Here is a 10409-nt window from a genome sequence, read left to right on the forward strand (position 1 = left end):
ATCTGCCAAAAGAAAAAAGGGGTTTTCGTGTCTTGCATAAGTCACGGCCTAGCCGATCTAAACAAGCTTCCAGCCAATCGAAGCATAACATAAAAACACAACGGGAAAGATCAAAGTAAAATAAGGAAAATAAAAAGGGGGGGGAGGGGGGGGTTAAAATGGGAAAAACATGTAAGAACTCAGCTGGAGGTGAAAGCGTAAAAACCTGCTGAGGGACTTTGAGTTGTACTGATCAGCCGAATTGTAGATTGAAATTCAGTCCGTCAAGTCAGGCAAAAAATCGCAATAGAACTCCAGACCCCCGCTGCCAGCAGCGGCGAGTAGCTAATCCCTGAGTAGGATGAACAGGGGAGACAAACAGACACAACTGCACAAGGACGTACTTAACCTTACAACATGAACTTATACAACGGCTAATAAAACTGAACTGTTAATCAAACTAAAAACTCATGAAACTGGGTGAATATATCGTCTGTAACTTGACTTCCATCACCCCACTGCCTGAATCTCCGCAACGGAAAAACCCGCCAACGCAGCCGACGTCGCCGCCCCGATTCGGAAAGAATGCGTACCTAAAGCAGCGGGTGAAAGGCCCAAGCTCGCCAGACAGCGACTCAGCATCCAACGAAACTGATATTTCGTCAAAGGTAAACCGTCATAATGCAGCAGCCACGACCCCTGAACACCGGGCCGAACTGCTGCATATTTCGATGCCAATCTCACCGAGCAAATGCTCCCCTCCAGAGACGGTACCAAAGTGACCCATCGCCCTCTACCTACTTGGTCCGTCGTAGAGCGACGGAATCTGCACAGCAAGGACCTCTCACCCACCACCACGTCATCCAGAAGCATGCGCGAGTCTGCCCGCTTAGATGGCGCTACCAGCTCCGAAACCCGAAAGGCTCCGTGGTAAGCCATGGAGAACGCCAACTGGAACAAAAGCGATTCAAAAATTGACGACGCGATACTGCCTACCGCATCGATGACAGCCGGTAGCAAGGACGCATCGATGGGGCGTCGCCTATCAGGCGGCGTTGGCGCCACGCGCGCCCACCCTTTCATCGCCTTTACCAGAAGCCCGCTCTTTGTCACGTCAGGGATACCCTTGATTTTATTAAAAATTAAATCCCTGCTAAGTACCGGGACACCACCGCTCTGGACCTACCCGCGACAAAAAGCTGCCAAATAAAAGAAAGCATCATCCGATGCCCGCTCTTACCTTCTTGACTACGTCCTCGGACAAACTCTTCCCACTCGCTGCAAGCTTGACCGTAAGCCTTGAGCGTGTTCGGATCTACAGACCGCATCGCTAGACCCTCCAGTCCGGTCCGATCACCTGCCAGACATAACCGGGACATTTAAACCCCCGCTCATCGGCCTCGGGTGCCAACAAACGAAATCTCTCCCACTGACCGCGGTACAACGCGTCGGCAATTCCGTTCTGAAGTCCTGGCACATGCTGCGCGCGGAACCATACATTCTTATGCAAGCATGTCAGCAGCAATCGCCCAAGCACCCTCAAAACCACCAGCGACTTCGCCCTCTGGTTATTGATCGCACGCAACACGCCCAGATTGTCACATCTAAACAAAATGCTGCGATGAGCCAGATGATCGCCCCAAACCTCCAGTGCTACCATAATGGGGAAAAGCTCCAGCAGCAAAAGGTCCTTAGTGAAACCTTCGCGACGCCATTCCTCAGGCCACGAGGCCACGCCCCAAGATCCCTCTAGGTAGCAACCGAACCCAGAGGAACACGCCGCATCGGTAAACAGCTGTAACCTAGCATTGTCAATCGTTGGGGCCAGCCAGATGCGCACCCCATTAAAGTCCTCCAGGATCGAGGCCAAGACGGCCAAATCCCTCTTAATCTCGGAGGACAAACTAATGAAATGATGCGGCCTGGCACACCCCGCCGTCGCCCTCTCCAACTTTCGGCAGAAAACCCTGCCCATCGGGATCACCCGGCAAGCAAAGTTCAAGATGCCCAGCAAGGACTTTGCACGACATCACGAACTTGCAAATAACCTCGCGGAGCTTCGCGACCTTGGTTTGAGGAAGGCGACACGAGCCTGCCACCGTGTCGATTTCAATCCCCAAGAACGACAAACAGGAAACCGGCCCCTCCGTTTTCTCCTCGGCCACAGGAACGCCAAAGTGATAAAATAACGCTCGGATGCTGAACAGCAAGTTGCTGCAGCGCGGTGAATTCGCCGGACCCACACACAGGAAATCATCGAGGTAATGCGCAACTCCATGACCCCCTGAAGAAGACTCCACGCACCAATGCAAGAATGTGCTTAACCTTTCAAAAAACGAGCAGGAAACGGAACATCCCATCGGCAAACATTTGTCAATGAAATATTCCGCTCCGATCCGAAACACATAAAACGGAATGAGTCCGGATGCAACGGGAGCAACCGAAACGCGGACTCAACATCGATCTTAGCCATCAGAGCTCCCGGGCCGTAACTACGAACCAACTCCAGCGCCTCGTCAAATGACTGGTACACCACCGAGCAGTGTGCCGGCGGTATCGTGTCGTTGACCGACGACCCTAACGGGTAAGAAAGATGTTGAATGAGCCGAAAGGCACCCGGAGTCTTCTTGGGGACTACCCCCACTGGGGAAATGACCAAGTCATCCACTGGGGGTGAGCTAAACGGGCCCTCCATCCTACCCATTCGCACCTCTTTATCAACTTTCTCGCGCAAAACAGACGGCAAGGCGCGAGCGGACTGAAGATTCCGGAGAGCCTTGACCGATACTTCGCCCGCAACTGGCAAGCGGAAACCAAACTTTAAACCCTGAAACAAAAACTGGGCGTCCGTACTATTCGGATACCAATCCAACCATTTGGACATGGCGTCCAAATTAATTGGCGTTGGGGCCCTGTTGAGCGATCCCGCTCGCGCTGGGTTTTGCGTAGCTTTGCTTTCCCCTCGCGCCTTGACGATTTCCTTTAAAACAGTTGGAGGCCGGGTGGAAACCGCCACATTGCAAGCACGAATGTCGAAACCGACACTGCTTGCCGAAGGAACAGGTCGCATTATTAAATGCGAAGCACTTCCCCTTCGCCTGGGCCTGTCCTCCCCTGCGGATAGCCAACCTACCTCTCCTACCCGGTTCCCCTTCCGCGCTACTCCCCTGGGCGGACGACCCTGCGCGTTGCCCGTCCGCCCCCGGATTCCGGGGCTCCTTTGCGGGTTGAGAAGCCCGGGTGACCTGGAGCCAGACCTCCACGTCCTTGCAACCAAAGTCAATAATCTGTAAGCAGTCCTGCTTCTCTCGGAACTTCTCATCATACATCCGCCATTCGATTCCTGACGATGTGCGCTGCATATCGTGTATCAAGTGCAGGTATCGTATGACGTTCATATGTTCCTCAGGCCTATCTTCCAGATAACACGCCGCAAAGACGCAAAAACCTGCCAGCCAGTTGTCGAAAGTACGGAAAGCTTCAGCTCCGATGCCTTTCTTAGCTGTCGCTGCCTTATACTCCTTCTTTGCGTCCTTAGTCAGCACGAACATATCCACGTAATCGCCTCTGCAGATCTTCCTACGGCAGCTATCCTGCAACCCCCTCAACACTGCCGTATAATCACAGTGGACTACTCCCGGCAAATCACGGCGCTTCTTGGCCCTGCGAGCGTCCTCGCTATGCCGCTTGCATCTCTTCCACCTCTCCTGCTGCCCTGCCGCCCTCTTAGCGTACTTTGTCGCACGCTTTTTTGCCCTAGTCGTGCTACTGATGTTGGACGCTGGCGACGACAGGGATGAAGAAGAGGAGGAACTGAGAGAACTGGACCACGCGCTGCAGCCCGACGCCAACTGCTCAACCTCACCTGACGCTGTCGACTGTTCGGACTGGGAGTCCTCCGGTGTGGAAACTTCGAAATCCTCCTCATCGCTGAGGTCCACCTCAACCTCTCCGCGATCACCTGAAAAAGAAGACAAAGCACGGGACCCGGAAACCACTCCCGGGGCCTGCCTAGCACTCCGGGGCAAAGACGTCCCCACCTCGCGTCCGCGCTCTGTCCGTACTGGACAGTGTCCCAACTGCGCCGCAGCCGTCCCCAGGTCACGGCAAGTGCGCGCAATTCACTGAGCCGCTGACCCCGGCTGCGTACCGGACGCCTTCGCTTCTGCGCGCGCGCCGGAATGCCTTGCTGCCCCCGGGGATGCGGCTGTGGCCAATGGGCCCAATGCCACCACCACCGTCGACAGAGCCAACGCCAACTCTCCGGAAGCCTCCTGACTTCCCCAAAAGTCGTGGCCGGCACCGGCGGGAGCCCCCGCAGATGCCGGCGCACCTCTCCTGGCCCGTCGGCTGGCAGGCGCCGATAAGGGACCCAACGGCCAATGCCCACCTGGCCAGCTGGTGATCCGCTGGCCCCCCTGACCACAATTGGCGTGGCCCCCCACCAATCATCTATCCTATCCTGCGCCTGCTGGCAAACCAGTAGCAAGAGAGACTTAGCTAGCCTATACATCCCTATATATACTGATCCCTCCCCTCTCTACAATTGGCTGTACTTTTCATAACAGTTAGGTCCACCCCTCACAGGAGGTTTAACTCTCTCCATTCCTATGTCTGTCATTTCGCTCTCCTATTATTTAAGCACTTGCAATAGCCTACTGACATTGAATCAGGCTTACCCAAGCAGGCCTTGATTGAATAATATAGCTCGGGTGGAGGAACACTTATTAGTTACCTATCCATTAGATTCAAGGGAGGGTAACACTAACAGAGCAGAAGCTAGGACCCAGTGAAGCTGCTGGCTGCAGACATACTGGGGGGAGACGGAGAGCTGGATGGGGAAGTAGAGGACTGGAAGTGGTAGCTATGTGTATACCATATCTCCCAACCAGTGTCGGACTGGGGCATGTAGGGCCCACCGGAGGAATGCAGTGGTAGGGGCCCATGTTTATCGGTGTGGCCAGTCAGCTGACGGGGTGTGGCCTGCCACCTCATTGGTTTAACTAACCATTAGAGGGTGCAACGTCTGGGCCCCTTCATAAATATATACAGTAAATTCAGCTGCTGCTTTCATGATAATGTACCAGATTAATAACAGATTAATAACAGCAATGCACTGTAGAAAATACACCATAGTCCAGTATAAGGTAACGTGTATAATGTATAATTCAAGGGCACAGACTAGAACCTGATCCTTAGAGTAGGAGGTGGGCCCCCAGCAGTGGGGCCCACAGGTGGTTTCCCCTGTACCCCTGTGGGCCAGTCCAAGCCTGCTCCCAACTGTCCTGAATACAGCGGGACAGCCCTGCTATTTGGACACTGTCCTGCTGTCCAACTCGCGAGTCGCAGTGTTCTGTGGGTGGGGAGGGCAGGTTCGGAGAGCCAGTGATCACTGCTGCTCTACTCTGCAAAGCAGCTGGTGATCACTGAATTAGATGTCGTGTGCATGCACATGGCATTTAAACAGTGCGGGGAGTTAAGCACGGGTTTCCCAGGTGCTTAGAGAGCGCTGGGCATGCCCCCAAAAGGACAAAATGGGGGTCGTGTGGTGAGGCACTTCTGTCAAGGCCCCACCCCTTCTTCTGAAGCCCCACCCCATTTCCGGCTGTGACTGCGTCTCGGGCGCAGTAGATCCCACGTCAAAGGATTTCAAAGTTAGGAGGTATGCGTATACAGTAGAGATGAGCGGGTTCGGTTCCTCGAGATCCAAACCCCCCCGAACTTCACCTATTTTACACGGTTCCGAGGCAGCCTCGGATCTACCCGCCTTGCTCGGTTAACCCGAGCGCACCCGAACGTCATCATCCCGCTGTCGGATTCTCGCGAGACTCGTATTCTATATAAGGAGCCGCGTGTCGCCGCCATTTTCACTTGTGCTTTGGAGATGATAGCGAGAGGACGTGGCTGTGTTCTCTCAGTTTCTGTGTTCACTGTTCAGTGTGCTGCAAATATCTGTGCTCAGTGTGCTGCAAATATCTGTGCTCAGTGTGCTGCAAATATCTACGTTCTCTGCCTGAAAACCCTCCATATCTGTGCTGCATTGAAGGAGGACAGTGCTGAATTTTGCTGACCACCAGTATATATATATATATATATATAGCAGTACGGTACAGTAGTCTATTGCTCTACCTCTATGTCATCAAGTATACTATCCATATCTGTGCTGCATTGTAATTGTGCACAGTATATAGTAGGTGGACAGTGCAGAATTTTGCTGACCACCAGTATATATATATAGAAGTACGGTACAGTAGTCCATTGCTCTACCTCTGTGTCGTCAAGTATACTATCAATCCATATCTGTGCTGCATTGTAGTTGTGCGCAGTATATAGTAGGAGGACAGTGCAGAATTTTGCTGACCACCAGTACATATATATAGCAGTACGGTACAGTAGTCCATTGCTCTACCTCTGTGTCGTCAAGTATACTATCCATATCTGTGCTGCATTGTAGTTGTGTGCAGTATATAGTAGGAGGAAAGTGCAGAATTTTGCTGACCACCAGTATATATATATATATATATATATATAGCAGTACGGTACAGTAGGCCATTGTTCAACCTCTGTGTCGTCAAGTATACTATTCATATCTGTGCTGCATTGTAGTTGTGCGCAGTATATAGTAGGACAGTGCAGAATTTAGCTGACCACCAGTATATTTATATATATAGCAGTATGGTACAGTAGGCCATTGCTCTACCTCTGTGTCGTCAAGTATACTATCCATATCTGTGCTGCATTGTAGTTGTGCGCAGTATATAGTAGGAAAGTGCAGAATTTTGCTGACCACCAGTATATATATAGCAGTACGATACAGTAGTCCATTGCTCTAACTCTGTGTCGTCAAGTATACTATCCATAGCTGTGCTGCATTGTAGTTGTGCGCAGAATATAGTAGTAGGACAGTGCAGAATTTTGCTGACCACCAGTGTGTATATATATATATATATATATATATATATAGCAGTACGGTACAGTAGTCCATTGCTCTACCTCTGTGTCGTCAAGTATACTATCCATACCTGTGCTGCATTGTAGTTGTGCACAGTATATAGTAGGAGGACAGTAAAGAATTTTGGTGACCACCAGTATATATATATATAGCAGTACGGTACAGTAGTCCATTGCTCTACCTCTGTGTCGCCAAGTATACTATCCATACCTGTGCTGCATTGTAGTTGTGCGCAGTATATAGTAGGAGGACAGTGCAGAATTTTGCTGACCAACAGTATATATATATATAGCAGTACTTTACAGTAGGCCATTGTTCTACCTCTGTGTCGTCAAGTATACTTTCTATATATGTGCTGCATTGTAGTTGTGCGCAGTATATAGTAGGAGTACAGTGCAGAATTTTGCTGACCACCAGTATATATATATAGCAGTATGGTACAGTAGTCCATTGCTCTATCTCTGTGTCGTCAAGTATACTATCCATATCTGTGCTGCAATGTAGTTGTGCGCAGTATATAGTAGGAGGACAGTGCAGAATTTTGCTGACCACCAGTATATATATATATAGCAGTATGGTACAGTAGTCCATTGCTCTACCTCTGTGTCGTCAAGTATATTATCCATACCTGTGCTGCATTGTAGTTGTGCGCAGTATATAGTAGGAGGACAGTGCAGAATTTTGTTGACCACCAGTATATATATTTAGCAGTATGGTACAGTAGTCCATTGCTCTACCTCTGTGTCGTCAAGTATACTATCCATACCTGTGCTGCATTGTAGTTGTGCGCAGTATATAGTAGGAGGACAGTGCAGAATTTTGCTGACCAACAGTATATATATATATATATATATATATATATATATAGCAGTACTTTACAGTAGGCCATTGCTCTACCTCTGTGTCGTCAAGTATACTTTCTATATATGTGCTGCATTGTAGTTGTGCGCAGTATATAGTAGGAGGACAGTGCAGAAATTTGCTGAACACCAGTATATATATATAGCAGTATGGTACAGTAGTCCATTGCTCTATCTCTGTGTCGTCAAGTATACTATCCATATCTGTGCTGCAATGTAGTTGTGCGCAGTATACAGTAGGAGGACAGTGCAGAATTTTGCTGACCACCAGTATATATATATATAGCAGTACGGTACAGTAGTCCATTGCTCTATATCTGTGTCGTCAAGTATACTATCCATATCTGTGCTGCATTGTAGTTGTGCGCAGTATATAGTAGGAGGACAGTGCAGAATTTTGTTGACCACCAGTATAATTATATATAGCAGTACAGTACAGTAGTCCATTGCTCTACCTCTGTGTCGTCAAGTATACTATCCATACCTGTGCTGCATTGTAGTTGTACGCAGTATATAGTAGGAGGACAGTGCAGAATTTTGCTGACCACCTGTATATATATAGCAGTACGGTACAGTAATCCATTGCTCTACCTCTGTGTCATCAAGTATACTATCCATACCTGTGCTGCATTGTAGTTGTGCGCAGTATATAGTAGGAGGACAGTGCAGAATTTTGTTGACCAACAGTATATTTATATAGCAGTACTTTACAGCAGGCCATTGCTCTACCTCTGTGTCGTCAAGTATACTATCTATATCTGTGCTGCATTATAGTTGTGTGCAGTATATATTAGGAGGACAGTGCAGAATTTTGCTGACCACCAGTATATATATATAGCAGTATGGTACAGTAGTCCATTGCTCTATTTCTGTGTCGTCAAGTATACTATCCATATCTGTGCTGTAATGTAGTTGTGCGCAGTATATAGTAGGAGGACAGTGCAGAATTTTGCTGACCACCAGTATTTATATATAGCAGTATGGTACAGTAGTCCATTGCTCTACCTCTGTGTCGTCAAGTATACTATCCATACCTGTGCTGCATTGTAGTTGTGTGCAGTATATTGTAGTAGGACAGTGCAGAATTTTGCTGACCACCATTATATATATATAGCAGTACGGTACAGTAGTCCATTGCTCTATATCTGTGTCGTCAAGTATACTATCCATATCTGTGCTGCATTGTAGTTGTGCGCAGTATATAGTAGGAGGACAGTGCAAAATTTTGTTGACCACCAGTATAATTATATATAGCAGTACAGTACAGTAGTCCATTGCTCTACCTCTGTGTCGTCAAGTATACTATCCATGCCTGTGCTGCATTGTAGTTGTGCGCAGTATATAGTAGGAGGACAGTGCAGAATTTTGCTGACCACCAGTATATATATATATATATATAGCAGTACGGTACAGTAGTCCATTGCTCTACCTCTGTGTCGTCAAGTATACTATCCATCCATATCTGTGCTGCATTGTAGTTGTGCGCAGTATATAGTAGGAGGACAGTGCAGAATTTTGTTGACCACCAGTATATATATTTAGCAGTATGGTACAGTAGTCCATTGCTCTACCTCTGTGTCGTCAAGTATACTATCCATACCTGTGCTGCATTGTAGTTGTGCGCAGTATATAGTAGGAGGACAGTGCAGAATTTTGCTGACCAACAGTATATATATATATATATATATATATATATATATATAGCAGTACTTTACAGTAGGCCATTGCTCTACCTCTGTGTCGTCAAGTATACTTTCTATATATGTGCTGCATTGTAGTTGTGCGCAGTATATAGTAGGAGGACAGTGCAGAATTTTGCTGACCACCAGTATATATATATAGCAGTATGGTACAGTAGTCCATTGCTCTATCTCTGTGTCGTCAAGTATACTATCCATATCTGTGCTGCAATGTAGTTGTGCGCAGTATACAGTAGGAGGACAGTGCAGAATTTTGCTGACCACCAGTATATATATATGTATAGCAGTACGGTACAGTAGTCCATTGCTCTACCTCTGTGTCGTCAAGTATACTATCCATACCTGTGCTGCATTGTAGTTGTGTGCAGTATATTGTAGTAGGACAGTGAAGAATTTTGCTGACCACCATTATATATATATAGCAGAACGGTACAGTAGTCCATTGCTCTATATCTGTGTCGTCAAGTATACTATCCATATCTGTGCTGCATTGTAGTTGTGCGCAGTATATAGTAGGAGGACAGTGCAGAATTTTGTTGACCACCAGTATAATTATATATAGCAGTACAGTACAGTAGTCCATTGCTCTACCTCTGTGTCGTCAAGTATACTATCCATACCTGTGCTGCATTGTAGTTGTGCGCAGTATATAGTAGGAGGACAGTGCAGAATTTTGCTGACCACCTGTATATATATAGCAGTACAGTACAGTAATCCATTGCTCTACCTCTGTGTCATCAAGTATACTATCCATACCTGTGCTGCATTGTAGTTGTGCGCAGTATATAGTAGGAGGACAGTGCAGAATTTTGTTGACCAACAGTATATATATATAGCAGTACTTTACAGCAGGCCATTGCTCTACCTCTGTGTCGTCAAGTATACTATCTATATCTGTGCTGCATTATAGTTGTGTGC

Source organism: Pseudophryne corroboree, chromosome 8 (genome assembly GCF_028390025.1).
Source record: "Pseudophryne corroboree isolate aPseCor3 chromosome 8, aPseCor3.hap2, whole genome shotgun sequence".
Taxonomy (NCBI): Eukaryota; Metazoa; Chordata; class Amphibia; order Anura; family Myobatrachidae; genus Pseudophryne; species Pseudophryne corroboree.